The sequence below is a fragment of the Platichthys flesus genome, chromosome 5 (genome assembly GCF_949316205.1).
Source record: "Platichthys flesus chromosome 5, fPlaFle2.1, whole genome shotgun sequence".
Classification (NCBI taxonomy): Eukaryota; Metazoa; Chordata; class Actinopteri; order Pleuronectiformes; family Pleuronectidae; genus Platichthys; species Platichthys flesus.
The window spans coordinates 13,399,205-13,417,098 of record NC_084949.1 but is presented as its reverse complement, the minus strand read 5'-3'; the positions used below and the strand labels follow the sequence as shown (position 1 = coordinate 13,417,098).

At 43.7% G+C, this 17,894-nt stretch overlaps 1 pseudogene; it reads left to right on the top strand.

Annotated features, from left to right (window-relative positions):
• Window positions 1-1,588: 1,588 nt before the first annotated feature.
• On the top strand, window positions 1,589-17,783 carry LOC133954252 (phosphoinositide 3-kinase regulatory subunit 6-like; annotated as a pseudogene).
• Window positions 17,784-17,894: the final 111 nt, after the last annotated feature.

Below are 17,894 nucleotides of genomic sequence, written 5' to 3'. Positions count from 1 at the left end.
TATCACAAACAAGGAAAAGCAATTGAGAAAATGGTGAAGTCTTTGCTAGGGCCAACTTAAGATAGTGAATCTATACCCAATCTGCAAAGATTACAAATATATAACATCTAATGCTCCAATTAGAACCAGGGTTCTACCCTAACAAGACATCATATTTCAACATTTCATTAATTTCATTTACGTTTGACATACAAGAAGAAAAGCTGTGATGATGGGTTTTTGACCAAGGAGGCTATGTTTCTTACCTCCCCATATTTTCTGATTTGTAAGCAAGATCATGCAAAAACTACAGGATGTATTATCACCAAAAATAGAGGAAGGATGTGGAACGGGTCATGAGAGAACCCATTCAAATGTGGTGCAGTTCTTTGAGGTTTTTTTTCACCTTCTAGATGATCAACTTTTAACTTTTCAACATTTCCCTTGGATTTCTGGATCTAGTATTTGTTTTCATAAGTGAACTGTTGGCCCTTGGTGGAGGGAAGTGCTCTACTGAGGTTTTTGTTTCTTTTGTTGGATCATTTTTGTGCAGGCTATGGTTTTTTCCAAGTTTTTATTTTGAGGGGTTGTGAATCACGTGTATTCATTTCGATGCTTTTTTAAAAACCTTTGTTTTTAAAAAAACAAAGGTTTTTTTCACTCACTGTTTTAGCATTTCTCTCTCTCTCTCTCTCTCTCTCTCTCTCTCTCTCTGTCTAAATATAGTGCATCTACCCACTCATTCAGACAGAAGGGAAGTGGTTTGTATTTGTTAGCGCCAGCACTACATTATAGTTTATGGAAGGATAGTAAACCCAGAGCAGCTCTATGCAGCTCATCTGTGAGTCAGTGCTTCCCTTCTACATGAATGTGTTTTGCATGCGTGTGCCAGTTGTTTTTTTTATATTCTACACAGACCAGTTTACTTTTGTGTCTCTTTCTGTTTGTTTGGAAGAGAAACACAATGGAAGAAAAAAAAAGTAAACTTAGACGTAGTGACGGCGCCAGAGACAACCGGAAGCGTGTGTTGATAAAAAGGCTGCGTCCAGCTGCTGAGGCAGCGCTGTCAACTCGCTGTGTTTGAAAGTGCTGCTTTTCTTAGAGGGATCAGGACTAAATCCATCACACTGGATCCTTTCATCACACGCACGACCTGTGGAATGACCGCCAATGCAGTGTGTGTGTGTGTGTGTGTGTGTGTGTGTGTGTGTGTGTGTGTGTGTGTGTGTGTGTGTGTGTGTGTGTGTGTGTGTGTGTGTGTGTGTGTGTGTGTGTGTGTGTGTGTGTGTGTGTGTGTGTGTGTGTGTGTGTGTGTGTGTGTGTGTGTGTGTGTGTGTGTGTGTGTGTGTGTGTGTGTGTGTGTGTGTGTGTATGAAACACAGTCCAACACCTGCACACAAAAACTCCCTCTCTCTTCTCAGCACCTCCCACTTCAACGCTGCTGACACGCACACTCAAACACAAAATGCTTATCCCCGTCACTACTCCACTCGTACACTCATACAGTCAGCAATGCACTGCTGTCCTCACTTGCCTGCGGCTCTCACACTCTCTCTCTCTCTCTCTCTCTCTCTCTCTCTCTCTCTCTCGCCTCCCCCCCTCCCCCTGTGACACACTTGTTAATTCCAGCACCGAGAGCTGCAGCACTGTTTGCTCGGTGTCTGCATGGAACAGGGTGAGTTGATGTGCCATTATCTCTACTTGACACCTCTGACACTTTGACTTGTGAAACCAGTAAGAATTTGATCAGGATGGTTGTAGTAGTTGTATTACCAAGGAGGTTATGTTTTCACCCCTGTCTGTTTGTTTCTCGATTTGTTGTATTGCTACCTAACTTGGAGGAAGGATCTGCGATGGGTCAAGGAAGAACCCAGCCAATGTTGGTGCGGGTCTGGCTTGGGGTGGATCCCTGGTTAATAATTCATGGATCTTGATACATTATGGGAACTGATATCTATGAGTGTGTGAGTTTTATTTAATTGAAGGAGCCTTGGCGGAGGTATACGCTGCCCTGAGTGCTATTCTAGTCATTTTGTGTGGTGGCTAAGAAGTTAACTAACTTGTTTCATAGTAACATCATTAGTCTGTGGCTTTTTTCTTTGACTCCGTGGTTCTTTAGTTGTGCAGAAGCATTCAAATGAGTGAGATTTATGTTCCAGTTCTTTTGAGAGTTTTTTTACAAAACAGAGGGAAGGATGAAAATAAGTCGACCTCTCTCTGTATTGACAAGAAACGGATGTTGAGGTATAGAGATAAGCATGTGGTGAGATTTTGATAATCTCACATTACCTTTTATGTTTGACTTCAACATAAAGGGTCTGAGAGTAATCTAATTTGGCTGAATATTACTGCTGGTCTGTGTCGTGGGAGTGTGACAGGTGACTCACCCGGGGTTAAAGGAAGTGGCTCGAGAGTCAAAGGAAGTTGTTATTCTTAGGAACAGTTTTTGAACACTGTTGAGGAGGGTCAGTTAACACACACACTTCACCCTGCGTCACATGTTAATCACCAGAATGTGTTAGCAGGTGCATACTGCATATACATCTATATATATGCAGCCACTAGACTGATAACTGGTACCGAGGAGAGAAACAGCATCTCACCTGCGCTTGCATCCCTGGCTTTGTTTCCGGTTAAGTGTAGGATTGGGTTAATGTTCTTCTATTTGTATATATGTGCAATGCTCTTAATACAAATCTCCAAACTCTTTCCACTTCCGATCACGGGTCAGACGTAAGGGTGATTGTGCAATCGCTGTAGCTGCCCCAAAGCTTAAAAACTGTTTAAGACTAGACTGAAGACTCTCAGGTGTCCTTTGGACTTTTGAGTGTCCTTAATTCCTGTTATTCTACAGCACTGTGGTCAACTTTGCTTGTTTTTTATATGTGCTGCATTATTAAGCTTAACAATATTTGTGTGTAGAGACCATTTCAACTTGTGCTTTTATCATCCAGCTGTCACTACCCAGACATGAAGGAGATGTAGACCTGTCGATTACAAAACAGAAACCCACAGACACACATGCGAACACTGCTGTGGTCGTGGCGCTTTTGTAAATAGCTTCTTTCTGTTTTACATTCCACTGAGACACAGCGGTGAGAGAATGAACCCTCATTGCACCCCCCCCCCCCCCCCCCCCCCGTTTGCTGTATACCATCATAAGTCAGCAACACACAGGGGCTGTAAAGCAACTCAACCTGTGACCTTATGCACTTCCTCTCTGTGTCTTCTTCCTGATGACAGCTGGTTGACCCACTATGCATGTGAGACATGGCCAACAAGGCCCCGTGGGATAGGTCAACGAGCAGCATGGAGCCAACAGGTACATGCATCCCCCACACTTAAAGGCATGTGGTGACATCTGATCACATAGAATATATTTCTACTGTCACAGTAAAATGCGTCGTAGTTTTTCAGGGCTGGTCTGTGTTCCTTTCATAAAATAAGATTGGATTCTGTTTGAACTGGGATCGAAGCCTTCTCACTTCTCATAACCTCCTGACTCTATTTCCAGCCGGCTGCTCCCCGACAGTTTCAGAGGCGGAGTTGTACCGCAGCATCCAGGCTTTGCTGCCCAGGGAGAAAGACAATCAGCCGCCAATAGACTGTTTCAACAAAGGTACAATATCATCTCTACTTGTATACCACATTTTTTTGATACTATATGGTTCTCAGTAGAGTGTATACATCTGCCGACGCCCCCAACAGTCCCCTTTGAAACTTATCAAAGAATCACTAGATCCAGATCTTTATTTTCGGATTGGCAAAAACACAAATTACACACACACAAAATAATAGTCAGCTAAATATGCCAGATTTGTTTTCATCAAGGTCCAGGTTTTTTGGGGAAATTAAGTAAAATGTTGAAAAAAGTGAAATACAAAATCTGGATCAATAATAAATTTCCTCTTTGACAAAGACTTTGCTTCCCACTTATGATTATAAGAAATCCTAGAAATAATATTGTGTGGTTACATCACTGGGACTTATATATGTTTATCTATATCTATAGATATATTAAACATTGGTTAACAGCATCTTCATGATGTTTTATTTTAGTGATTACATGTGAAACCTGCCTGCTGTAATATGTATGTGTGTCAGCAGCCTGAGGGCCGTCCAGTTTTGAGTCATCAGACATATTTTGGATCAGCAGTGTCACGAAGGAAAATGTGACACATTTAACGAGGTGATGTTTATTGCCGTGGAACTCTGGCGTGTGTGTTAATGGAGTTGTGTGTTTATCTGTGTGTGTACAGGCATGCTGAGGTGGACGCTTCATAAGAAGGTTCAAAACAATCCTGCCAACAGCTTATCTCTGGTGTGGGTGCTGATTAAGGAATTGGAAAAGGTATTCTGCTTTTGATAAATCGCCTACAGGCTTGAAAAATATTTTGTTTGCTTTTTGAATTCACACTGAAAAAACTGGAATTTGTGAGTTTTACTGGAATATACCTGAATCAACTTTTATTTGTTATTCATTTTACAATGATCGTAGAGTTTCCGTTCTGTCTTCCGTCAAGTCGAGCCCTCACACAGTGTGTGTGTTTCTCTGCAGGCCGAGCGATGGGATTCTCGCAAATGCATCATCCCTCTGCTCCACACTCTCATGTATGCCATGGTCCAGGTACAGTATTCGTTGTTGACGCTTCCCAGGCTTGTTCATGCTTTTGTAACACAATAAATTGAATTCACACTAAAGGATTTTTAGTAAACACATTTCCACAGACACACTGAACTGATACCCGCTCTGTTATGTTACTGCCCCCACTTCTTTGATCCATTCGGAGTACGTAACAGATGATTGGACTGAATATCTGTGGTTAACGTGACTGACAGAGCCACGCTGCCTTGTAACGTGAATCTGGAAACACACCAGACTGAAATGTTTCTAGAATGTGCTCTGACCTTTCAACTTTATTCACAAAATGCAAAATGGAGCAGATGAAAAAATAAAATTCTTCCTCTTCTCATGTTTTTCTTATGCTCAGCCTCTTCCTTATTTTTCCAGGAACAGATGTGAACAAGGAAGTGCACAGATTCAGTTATGGCATTTAACACTCTGCGTTGTTTTTTGTTTTTCAAATTTAATCAACTTTGTGTGTGTGTGTGTGTGTGTGTGTGTGTGTGTGTGTGTGTGTGTGTGTGTGTGTGTGTGTGTGTGTGTGTGTGTGTGTGTGTGTGTGTGTGTGTGTGTGTGTGTGTGTGTGTGTGTGTGTGTGTGTGTGTGTGTGTGTGTGTGTGTGTGTGTGTGTGTGTGTGTGTGTGTGTGTTTTCACATTTCAGACAGCCTACATTCCAGATGAGCTCTACAAGCGGGTTTACGACTTTTGCAAGAGACTCATGACCTACCCTCACCCTTACTGCTCCGTAGGCCTCAGCTACACGAGGCAGATCAAAACTGAACGCTCCACTCCAGGTACTGATCATCATACTGTACAGAAAAAACCAACATGTGTTACCATTATTATCAAGAGGCAAAATTAAAAATGCCAACAAATAGCTGCTTAAATGTGATGGCTAATCTGTGTGATGATTTGCACACATGTTGTTATTAAATACCAGTTTAATCCACAGGTCTGATGTACCAGAGGATGGTCACAGCCGAGCAGGGGCTAAAAAACGAGCACCATCCCATTCAGGAGAGGTGAGTCGCCGATGAATAATGTCTATCTGTGGGTACAGCAACAATAGATGGATTCTCCTGCTTGTAGTATAACAACCGTCCCTGTCAAACTCTAAAGTCTGTCGTGTAAATCCCTGCAGAGTTTTTGTTTTGGCCGACCCAGACGTCTTCTCTGGTTCCCTGGGACAAGTCCTGCTGGAGGACATTGAGGCGTCTGCGTCCTCCTCAGGTGGATATATCAGTCCTGTGGATCTCATGCGCGGCGTGGTCCAACACTCCCTCCAGGCTGCTTTGGGCTCCGAGCGGTGCCACGGGCCGAAACTGGCTCAGGCCCTGAAGGTCAGTAAACCTCCACAAGAATTTTATTTTTTTATCGACGGTGCTCAGTCATCGCCTTCTCTTCTCATTCCTCTTATCTTCATGGTCACGGCAGTGTGTGGTGCTTGTCAGGCTGGTTCAGATCATTTGACAGCAGGTTTGCTCTGAGAAGTTCAGGGTTTGTGGATGGTGAATGTAGATACAAGTGGAGGAAGAACTCAATATCTTAAAAGTATCTGCCATCAGATACACTCTGGGTGAAGTACCAGACTCTCATTGGTCTGTGGATGCATTGCACTGCCTTAATCATGTGACATGCTCACTCTCTGAGTTGCCCTGTGTCAGTATCGCAGACCCTCCCCCACGCCAGTATCCACCTGCAGCCTTCGAAGGGACGAAGATATTTGATCATCACTACCCATTATAAAGGCAGCTGTGGTGAAGGAGGGCGAGCAGGTCATCTACTTACCAGAAGGTCTGTGGTTCAAGCACCTCCTCCAGTGCTGCCCGTCTAGTTGTCCCTGGGCAAGACGCTGAATCTCAGATTTCCCCTAAAGGCTGTGCTGCTAGTGTGTGAGTGATGTGCTAGAGAAAGGGCTGCACATAGGGACAGCCTGGTCAAACTCCTAACTATCAAACTCGACCTCCTCGCCTCATCACATGGCTGGAAGTGTTTCTGTTCCACGTTAAGTTGGTAAAACTCTACGAGTGCTGGAGACTTTTCTTAAAGTATTTTGACTTTAAATGTCAAAATACTGAGGTGAGTAATCCTGAAGCAGCGATTAGGCCAGTTTACTCTGTTTATCTTAGGATTGTCGGTTTAATTAAGGTGGTATAAGCTCTTTTCATTATTTGTTTAATTGTCAAGAATCTTGTTTTTATCTACTTACTATGGGTTTATTTTCTTTCTCTTTCTGTCGGTGGGGAGTTGTTGTGCTGTGTACTTGTTAAATATCAAGGGTAAGGAATTCTAATCATCATCCAGAAAAGCAGAGTCATCAGGATCCGAAGAGCTTCAGAGGAAATCCGCGTCCTTAGTGTTTCACAAAGTGTCACTTCATGCTGATTCTCTTCGGCCTCTACACTGATTTCTGATCAAATCGATTTTCTCACTCAATTTCATGTCTTATTATTATTTTTTGCTATTTTTGATCTTCTTTCTATCTTTTCCCATGTGAATTCCCAAGTGCCGATGCTGACTGTTGCAATTCAGTTTGGAAGTGAATGACGTCTGTGTGGAGAAATCATGTGCACAAACCTCATATGGAGCATGTTCGATAAAAATAGTTTCCCCCCGCATTTACGTGTTACATGAGACATCCTGAACGCAGGTCTGTTGTCTGCTGAGCTTAATGCTGAACGTGTCTCTTGGCACGCGTCCTAAAGTAACACCTCAGCAGGACCCACACACAAAGAGCAGGCGTACGCACACGCAAGTGGCCCTTCACCTCCTTGCTATGAATACTTGCTCTGCATGTGGTTAACTTCCTGTGTGTGTGTGTGTGTGTGTGTGTGTGTGTGTGTGTGTTTTCACCCCGCGTGTGTTTGTGTGTTTTCTGGACAGGAAATGGGCCAAGACATTGAGCCCTACTTTCAGGAAGTGCTGGCGACTCTAGAGCAGAGCGCGGAGGATGGCGGCAAAGGGGAGAAGGGAGCGCTGAGAGGCCGTCTTCTGGAGCTGTACAGTGACATCCTCACCCACACAGACTCAGGTACGAGCTCTACGGAAAGGGAAAAACCACGAACCGCAGGGGCTTCTTTGGGGCAGAGCTGCACTGTCAAGACACTAGCTAGGCATCAATGAAGGGAAAGGAGTGGGGGGGCACCAAAAGAACCACAGTCACTGCAGGTTATGTGACAGACCGGGGTCAAGTAGAAAATAAGTACGGAAGATGTTTTGATTGGTGAAATGTGTCCAAATTAATAGGGGGTGAAATTTTCATAATTTGCAAATTACATTGTCACTGTAATCTTGTTAACACAGACCTCCGCATATGTCCTGACTACTGTGTCTGAACATTTTCTTGGGCTCTTAGTCAATTAACCTGAGCTGCTTCTACACTGTAATAAGTTGGACGAGGGGGGGATGCCTTCCCCTTTAAACCAAAAAGACAATAAACCATCCCCCTGAATAACCCCTCAATGAATTCTGCTATCCACCCTCATCACCCATGAGAGTGAACTGCGTTGTCTCTGCAGGTTAACATCCTAGTTAATGCTGCTAACTGTTTATTTGTACATTAAATAAACAGGAAGAGGACAGAGCAGAGGCACACACAGTAAACACCGGCCATAATGGAGTCCAATAGAACAGGAAGACAGCGCTCTCTCTCTCTCTCCCGTCCTCGACAGATGGGCACGGCCACACATGCCTATATTGAAGTGGCAAAACCCAGGCCTTCCATTTCTCCCATTCACCTCCATTCGGTACGACCGGAGGGGCGAATACAAACTTTGCTTTCAAAACTGCTGCGAGTGACTTTGTCGAACTTTGTCAATCGACGTCACAGACTAGCACCCTTTGTGTGGTTGAGCCCACTTGGCCGCCGTTGGATGTAGTTTTTATAGTGAGCCAAAATGGACGGGACCCTGAAATTAGCTGTGTCAAACCAGCCCCTATAGGATGTCGGACATGAACTTAATAAACGTCCTTAGTCAGAGGCTGCCTGGCTGTCAGTGAGCCGGGAGACCGCTCTGCCAGGGACCACAACCCCAAACCGACCACAGACCACACAACCGATTTCCACGTGCGTCACATCTAACACTGCCCACATTCAGGAAGGGATGGATCATCGTTCACATACATATGACTCTGCCCCTTAAGTCCGTAGATACCGCCATCGCTCTGTTTACTCAACAAGCATACGGTTCACCACAGCGGGGGGGTACGGGCAGCTCAAAAAATTCCAGGAGGTGATATAAGTTATATGGGGACACGATAAGAGCCTGCTTTCATGAACACAGTCCGATGCATATGATTTTAAATATGGGTGAACACCCCCCCCCCCCTGGTAGAAAGGAACAAATCGCCAACTGACAGTTCTCCGATGTCAGCAAAGTCCAAACACTCATTCTGTCTGTGTTCACAAGAGCTTCACATGCAGCTGCTGCTGAGGTCGGAGGTGTGATTCTGCTTCTATCTGCTGATTTCCTCCTCATGGCACAATCAAGTCCCTCGTCTGTAGTTTCTTTTTATAAATTTCCGGATATCTATTTCCATGACATCCACTCTTTTCCTCCCTCTTATCATGTCGGCATTCCCATCCGATGAACCTGATCCCCCACCCCCTCATCCCAGCAGGGAGACCACAGAGGGATGGACAGGAGTGTTGACATGGTGGAAGTTGTGGGGGGGGGGGGGGGGGGTTGTTTTGTTTTGAGTGTCATTGTGACAGTTTGGGTCTCTTCCTCTCTCTGTGTGTGTGTGTGTGTGTGTGTGTGTGTGTGTATGTGTGTGCAGAGCCATTGCCCGGAGGTTCGCTGTGTGACTGCCCTCTTCCTAACCCAGAGATGAGCTTCCACCTGTGGACGGAGGAACTGGATATCTGTGAGTGGCTCTGGACTCTGTGTGTGTGTGGGGGGGGGGTGTCTAGAGGAAGTTGTAACTGCAAGTCAGCCAAGCAGACACAGCAACCGATATTATATCTTTAAAACGAACCCAATTAAGTGACAAGCAGTTGGATTACAGTGTGAAACTTTCGGAGCTTCCTCAAAGTAGAACTGACAGATTTCGGTTGAATCGCCGTGACGCTGCCTGTGGCTCTTACAATAAGTTGTTTGTTCTCACAGTATACGATGTGCGGTGAAGCTGTTAATGTGAAAGCACCGACAGCTGTTCCCCTGAATGAAGGAGAACACGTCCAGTAACTGAATAATGTCATTGCCGAGGTCATAATAGCACACTCTGTTTACAGTAAATACAGGACAGTGATTTGTGCCTTTGGATTCTATTAAGTGCTGCATTAACTGTTAGGGGATCACAAGGCAGGACTGTGGTTCCTCAGATGGAGGCCGTGAAGAAGTCTTCTCAACGACACAGACAGTTTCCCTCTCTGTTAACGCACAGTTTTCCCAGAAGAAGAGCACATATGTCAGACATGAACCCCTGAGGGTGTCTGCAGAATGGCCTCTCCAGTGTTTACCTTTCACACATGAATAACGCAGCCTGAGATCCTCAACTCAGATGTTTTCACAACACAGAAATCTCCAGATTAATCAGGTGGGGGGGCGTAACGTATTCAATCATTTTGCAGCAGCGATTGTGTTTTTTTTTTTTAGGAACATCGTCTCTTTTCACCAAAAGCTCTCTTGACACCTTCAATCTTAGATATTTACTTTTCTTTTTGTGTTTTTAACTTTTTGCGCCTGTCGCGTGTAAGAAGCGTCATCAGCACATCCACTCGTTCGTGGTGAATCCTCCGGGGTATGTCCTGCTGTGGTCTCACATCGATTCCTTTAGACATTTTGCTGACAGGAGGCTCCCACATTTGCGTTCTCACATACAGACCCTCCTCTGTCTGGAGGTTCTCTGGATTTCAGTGCATGTCTGAAAGCAGCTTATGTGAACCAAGCAGCTACATAACGGAACATGTGCACACAGCAGACTACTCATGGCTGTGGTCTGTTTATGATGAGCTTTACATCCGCACAGGAAGACAGCATGGGTAGATGAGATATGACAGCTTTGCGTGAACAGTGACAACGTGTAAATCTCTGACTTACATGTGAATGATGGATGTTAAATATGTCGACAGGGCGAGAGCTGGGCAAGTGGTTTCGATCCAGCTCCTCCTTGGAGCAGTTCTCCCTCAGCCAGGAGCAGGAGGACTTTGACCTGGGGGAGTCGCTAAGCGACCTGATGACATCGGACGTGACTCGTTTCTCCATCCTGTCCAATGACAGCGGCATCGAAAGAGACCTGCCCCCCGGGTCGGACCCCTCGCAGACATCATCTCTGGACACTGCCAGCCTCAGATGAGTGCATCATGGGAACAATGCAAAAGGTAACACCTATATATTGTTTTGCTTTCTCACCTTCCTGCAATTTGTCTAAACCATCAAAAAAAGTTTGTTGGACAACGATTTGGTTTGATCCAGAATGAGAACACCTCTTTAGGTCGGACCGAATTCCGATCTTTTGGTCGGGACTGTGACCCGAGGCCCCGTTTACCATTGTTATTTTGGTTCAGAAAAAAAACAAAAAATTAGAAGGTCTGGACCAACAAGGTAGCTGTGAATAAACCCTTTAATTTATCTTGAATTCCTCTTGAATTTAAGTATGTAATCTTCACAAATATCTTTTTTCCTTAACTTTTCATTTGCACAACTTAGTGACAATAATCATTTGGTTTCTGTGCTTTACATCATTTAAAAAATTTGACAACGAACCTTCTTCCTTCTCCCAGTGAGCAAGAGTCAGGACGGCTGTCACGCCGCAAGGCATTCAAGATGAAGCCATCGATGAAGGACAGTATGGTGCTGATGCAGGACACGCTGGAGGAGCAGGCCAGTCTAGGTGGAGGAGGGAGGGGAGGAAGAAGAGGGGCGACTCTACAGAGGCGGGCGGGCAGCTCGCCGATGCAGAGCCCCTCCACCAAGCAGCAGAGACACCTGACTGCCAGACTAGTCGCCATGGGAGATGACCGAGTACTGGGCCGACTGGCCAAGGCCTACTATGTCTTCAGGTGAGGGAGACGTCATTTCATCAGCTGTAAAAACAGAACGGTTGAACCTCTTTGGCAGCAGCTGGAGGGTGAGGCGTTGCTTAGGGACTTGAGATGAACCTGACAGAGCTGTACAAATATAAGGACTCCATTCTTTTTTTACCCCAAACTAATGATTATCCTCTATTACACTGTAATGTATTACAAACACTGTTTTCAATAAAATGTTGTGTGTGGGGGGGCATAACTTAACCAATAACCCATTACATTTTGGTGCAGGTCCAATAGTGTTGTCATAACAATCAGAGGCTAAACAGGGCATGTTCTCATCAAATGTTAAATTAAACTTGTGTTTCTTTATATATTCTATTGTAAGAGGAAAACTATGTTATCACTACTTAACTTGTTGTGTGTGACTGGACTGGGATCCTAAACAGTACTTCTTCTAAATCAAATGTCATATGTTGAAAAACCGTTTTGCTGGGACGTCAAATTGCTCTGTGAAGCGTGTGCACACGTGACGCTTCTCACACATCACTGGTTTGCGTTTGCAGGAAAAGGGAAGCGCGCCGGCTTTTTCTCACAATGAAAGTCAACCTCCAGTTTTACTACATCCCTGTTTGCAAGACTCCGACTCACATCTCCTCTGTCAAGGTACGACAACTTCCTCTTGTCAACACAACGCCGGCCACCAGCATTGTGTGAAAGTTTCTGGGCGACCGAGAAAGAGAATTTAAACTGAAAAAAAATCACCATCGTGTCGTAATGCTGCGGAGAAATGGACAGTTAAAAAGTCATTACATTCCAAAAATGGAAATGGGATGGAAATGACATATGATGCAAGAAAGAAAAGAAACTTCAGACTCTAAAAATATCAGGATATTTTCAGCAGGTTTAATAAATGTGTTACAATAAAACTAAAGTAGAAAACCTTCCAACTTCTCCCTTCACTGATGTATTTTTTCCACATTTCACATTTGGTGTTGACTCTGTTCCACTTTCATGTTCCTTTTTGTAGGAAAACCACTCCATCGGTTCGTTCCTGGGGAATCCCTGCTCTCTGGGTTCCTACCTGAGCACGGCGGACCCATGGTACAACTGTAACATCAAGAGTTTAGGCTCCATGATCCCCAAACTGGCTAAAATGGTACGATGCAAGTCGAAAAAGATGTTCTCTCTCTGTGTCTCTGTGTCTGAAGGAGAAGAATGACAGTCTTGTGGGCTGTGTTGTGGTCGTACAGGCATGCTTCTCAAATCTACCAGGCCCCATTTCAGTCTGTCGGGTAAATGTTGTCGGTGTAAATTGAAACACAGGAAGTGACAGCTTGTTCTGTCGGGACGTCTTGTTACAGTCGATGACACCACAGCTTCGGGGAGCTCAAAACTCGACACTGCACAGAGTCTGTACGCTTAAGCAGGATTTAAAAGTTCTATATAACTGATAAAAAATGATTTGAATCATGTTGAAGTTGAGGTCACCTCATGAAACTTCATGCAAAAAAGGCTGTTTTACCTTCGAGAATGATGAGTACTCCTTTTATTCCCTCTGAATACTCAGCTAGTAAATGTGGTTAAATAATCCAAAACTAAAGAGGTATAATTTGAGGGTTTATATTGCACGATTTCATCAGATTCCAATTTAAATCCTCAACTAACCTGGGACTATTTTTTAAATGTAGGCAAATAACTAACAGTCTAGGATGAGCTGAGGCTGTGTGACCTTCTACTGACTCGTTACTGTGTGGTCACGGTTAATTTTACACAACTTCTGTCGCCCATAGCAACAGGCGAACCCAGGGAGGCCGAAAGAGCCCTTCATCTCTGATGTCATTTCCTACTACGTCCGCACCGGCCAGCAGCCTGTCTACTTCAACATCTATTTTGTAAAGGTAATATGATATAATGTATATGAGGGTGTTTGTTTCTTACACATGAGGGTAACTTATGTATCCTCTAAACTGTATTCACATTTTTCTGGACATTTCTAGGCATTATGCCTCAATGATAAGTGCCTAAAAGTGTCCGGCCCATTCTGATTGGCCGGGACATTTCTTGGCATTTTGACTCAAGGATAAGTGTCTAGAAGTGTCCCAAGTATTGCACTTTTGTAACCACTAGTGTGGGACATTTCTAGGCATTTTACTTTAATGTTAAGGGCCTAGAAGTGTCCGGCTCAATCTGATTGGTCGGGACATTTCTAGGCAATTTGCTACTGTGATAAGTGCCTAGAAGTGTCCCAAGTATTGCACTTCCTCAACCACTAGTGTGGGACATTTCTATGCAATTTGTTTTAATGTAAAGTGCCTACAAGTGTCCGGCTCTTTCTGATTGGTCGGGACATTTCTAGGCATTTTTGCTATAATGTTAAGTGCCTACAAGTGTCCCACGTATTCTTCATCCCGAACCACAAGTGTGGGACAATTCAAGGCATTTTCCTATAATGATAAGTTCCTACAAGTGTCCCATGTATTGCAGATCCCTAACCACAAGAGTGGGACATTTCTTGGCATTTTGCCTCAATGATAAGTGCCTAGAACTGTCCGGCTCATTCTGATTGGTCGGGACATTTCTAGGCATTTTTGCTACAAAGTTAGGTGCCTACAAGTGTCCCACGTATTGTACTTTCCTAACAAATTTGGTGAATTTTTGTTATATTCTTATTTTCATGTCGTTCATTAACGCTGAGTTTTTCAATAATTCATATGCTTTTAAAAGAAATACGCTCAAAATATAAGCAAGTATACGCAAACATTTTTTTAACACGTTGCTGGTTTTCCTTTAGCTCACGTTCACGGGCATGACCAAGGAGCCGGTTGAAGACGTGTTCCTCACCCACCTGCAGATGGAGTTTCCTGAGTTCAGACAGGTCTCGGCATCAGTCCGAGGTGAGTTGGGTGCACATGTACATTATTACCTCCACCAAGGAAGTTATGTTTAGTCTGTCTGTTAGTTTGCAGGAAAACACAGAAACTACTGACAGGATTACGAGACAAAACTTTTTGGGTCAGGACAGAATCCATTCCCTCAATTTGGTGCAGATCCAGATCAGGGGGTAAATACAGGATTTTCTTTTAAAATGAGACAAAGGGCTTTGTTTTTACATTTTTACTGATTTCTCTGAAACTATTTCATGGATCTTGATGAAAAGCCATGTTTAGGGGACTGATATATATGACTGTCTGCAATGGGAAGCAGATCCAAATAAAGATCTGGATCTAGTCATTTAATGGTGGTTGGACCTTGGTGGAGGTATGAGCTCTACTGAGTGCCATTCTAGTTTTCCAACATTTCCATATATATTTGTTTTTTTATGTGCACTAGTGACCCTTATGTTCACCTGCCTCTCTCTGTGCACAATGAGGCTGAACAAAATGCAATTCTCTCCAGCAGATAAACCGAGGAAGGGATCGGGGGAGTTTTTCGGCGCTGTTGTCTCCATGAATTACAGAAAGGTGTGTTGCCTTGTTTTTTATGTGCACAATTTCCTCCTAACCTTGGGTTTCGAGTATAGTTGTGCAATAAGGGGGAGTTTCCATTTCCAGATAAAGTTGTTTGTGTGTGGTACGCCTTCATGTGAGTGCATACTCCGTGACACTGGAATGTTGTGTTTGTGTGTGTGTGTGTGGATGTGTCCAGGTGACATTAAGCGGCAGAGACGTTGACAAAGGAATCTCTGTTAGGACGTCAGGCGCGCAGATCAATGCTATTCCCTCTAGTGAAGCAGAAGGTGCAGTATCATCTTTAACACACTCAGTATTTCAGTCATGTCCCAAAACACACACAGGTTTTTTCTTAAATATTCTAAGACTGTGCTCACTTTCTTCTCTTCCTCTGTCTCACAGATCTGAACTGTTTGACTCTGACGATGAATGAATCTCAAACCAAAACTAAAAACAGCGGTGTGGTAAGTCCAGGCGAAACCTTGCTCGAATATGTTCAGTGACTTACCCTCAGAAAGACTAGGGTTGGAATGAAAACAGTTCATATGATGATAATTCCTTTAATACTATGATCTAAAAATTCACAGTCAAAGATTCGGGCCAGCAACATCAAGATTCACTCTTTGGAGAGTCGCTCTTTCACCGTCACACTGGACAGAGACTCTCAACGGACGTACAAAGACGTGCAGAGGTGAGAAAGAGTCGTCCCTCTGCTGACTTCCTTTATTTTTACACCACTGAATAAAGGTCATATTCAAGCGGTGGTGTTTCATTAGTTGGAGAAATAATCACTGATAGTCACGATTGCCATCAAAGCAGCAGCAGATCAAAGAGAGCTGCTATTAATGAAGCCCTCTCCAGGACACAGGGGTAAAAGCCATGGTGGGTTTTAAAGTGGAACCCTGCAGCTTGGGGTTTAAATGGTTACTTCTGGGCTCTTGTTTGTGCCTCAGCTTGATTTTCATTTCTTTCTTAATTGCTTTCTTTTATTACTTAGAAAAACGTTGGAAGCATGCAGCTTATGATACTGTTCGAGTGTGTTTCAGCACACTTGAGATTTCCGTTTGACCCAAACTGATTGCTCTGCTCTGACCCCCGCTTGTTTTGTAGCATCGCGATCTCCCCGTGTCTGGATCCCGGATACTGCGTCCAGAAAACCATCAGGTCCAAGTTCAGGCTTGGAGAGGACAAAAACGCAGGACTGAGCAAATACATGAGCAAAGGACTCCATCTACCAATCAACACGTTTGCTGGAATCATCAACTGACACGACGGTCACGCAGAAACTTGAGAATCGTTGTCATCCAAGCTGTATGAAGACCTCCTGACGCACAGACAGACAGCAGACCTACTGCACTGGAGTCAGTGGCAGCTGTTTGATCACACTGAAGGCTAAGACTGAACTCAACTGTCACTCAAACAGTGTTTTTACCCTTTGTGAGGAAACCACTGTGCGTACTTTAAGACAGAAAGTCAGTATATGCAGATTGGACTCATGCAATCAGAGCAATATTGCAAGTGACACTGCAGAGAGAAACACACAAGCAAAGACCATGGACTACACAGTCTATGGCAAAGACATGCTTTTGCATCCAGTGACGATCTCGGGGCTGGTGATGATTGGTTGATATTATCACGTGACATGATCCTTTAAACTCTGCTGACAGTCTGGAAAGATTGAGGTTGAGTGTAACAGTTGTTTAACTTACATAGACACACTACCTTTTACTGTCTCCTTAACACATGCAAACACACACGCACACACACACACCTACTGAACATGCACTTACATGCATACACTTACACAGAAGAATGCGGAAATACAGACACGTCTGCCGTCAAGTATTGATCCATCCTGATTGTTGAAGGACTGGTACGATGACAGCTGGCACGTCACTGTCGGAGTTGTTTTGGCTTTATCGTTCAAATTGCTTGTTATTCCCACAGCTTGTCACATACCGCCAGCTGAGCGACACTGGGTTGAGTGTTTGGAAAAGTTCCAGAAAGTTGCCAGAACCACACAAAGTCGAGAGCAGAAGCTAGAACCATGTGCAATGTCCGGCATTCAGAGAAAAAGAGCAACTTTATTATTCGTCAGTATCCGAGACGTGTGGATATTACACAGATCAAGCCAAAGAGGGGGGATGATAGACTTTATGTTAATCTCTCAGTCACTCCATGTGGTATATGTCATAAGCTTGCTAATCTTGATCTATTTGCACTAAATTCATAGTTTTTATCGTCTCCTTGTGAAAGAGGAACAGCTGTGAGTAAAGTAATATGACTTATGATTAACGTGTTGTTATATATATGTCATGATTATGAAGAATTCCCCAAAACATAGTCACGATAAGATAACCCTCTGACTTTAGAGGATCTGACCCAACTATTGGTTAAGTTTTGAATTATTGATAGAAAACAATCTTCTGTGTTTTGTGTGTGACTTTATCAGCCAAATCAATTTACTCAGGAGCCTTTGTTTAAAGCATCCTCTGAGATCCGGTATTATCTCAGAGGCCTTAAAGACTGGAAGCGATTCGTTATTGGTGCATGACATCACAAAATGGAATCATGTTAGCCTGTGTGTCTGTGTCTCCTCTAGCCTCAAAGGGTTAAATCACCAGTTGTGAGTTCCTTAACAATTTTGCACATTAGTTTCATATATATTATATATGAATTTCTGATATTTTCATGTCTTATATATGTATGAAGAGGATAAATGTAATTGTGTAAATAAATGATTTTGTTTGGAAAACATTGATGTCCTGGTGTTTTAGGATAAATTCTGCTTGAATCACTGACCTCAGAGAGAAGGGGGCGTTGTTGCCCTCATGCAGGGGCGTTGAGAATACGTGAATCCACCCCCTA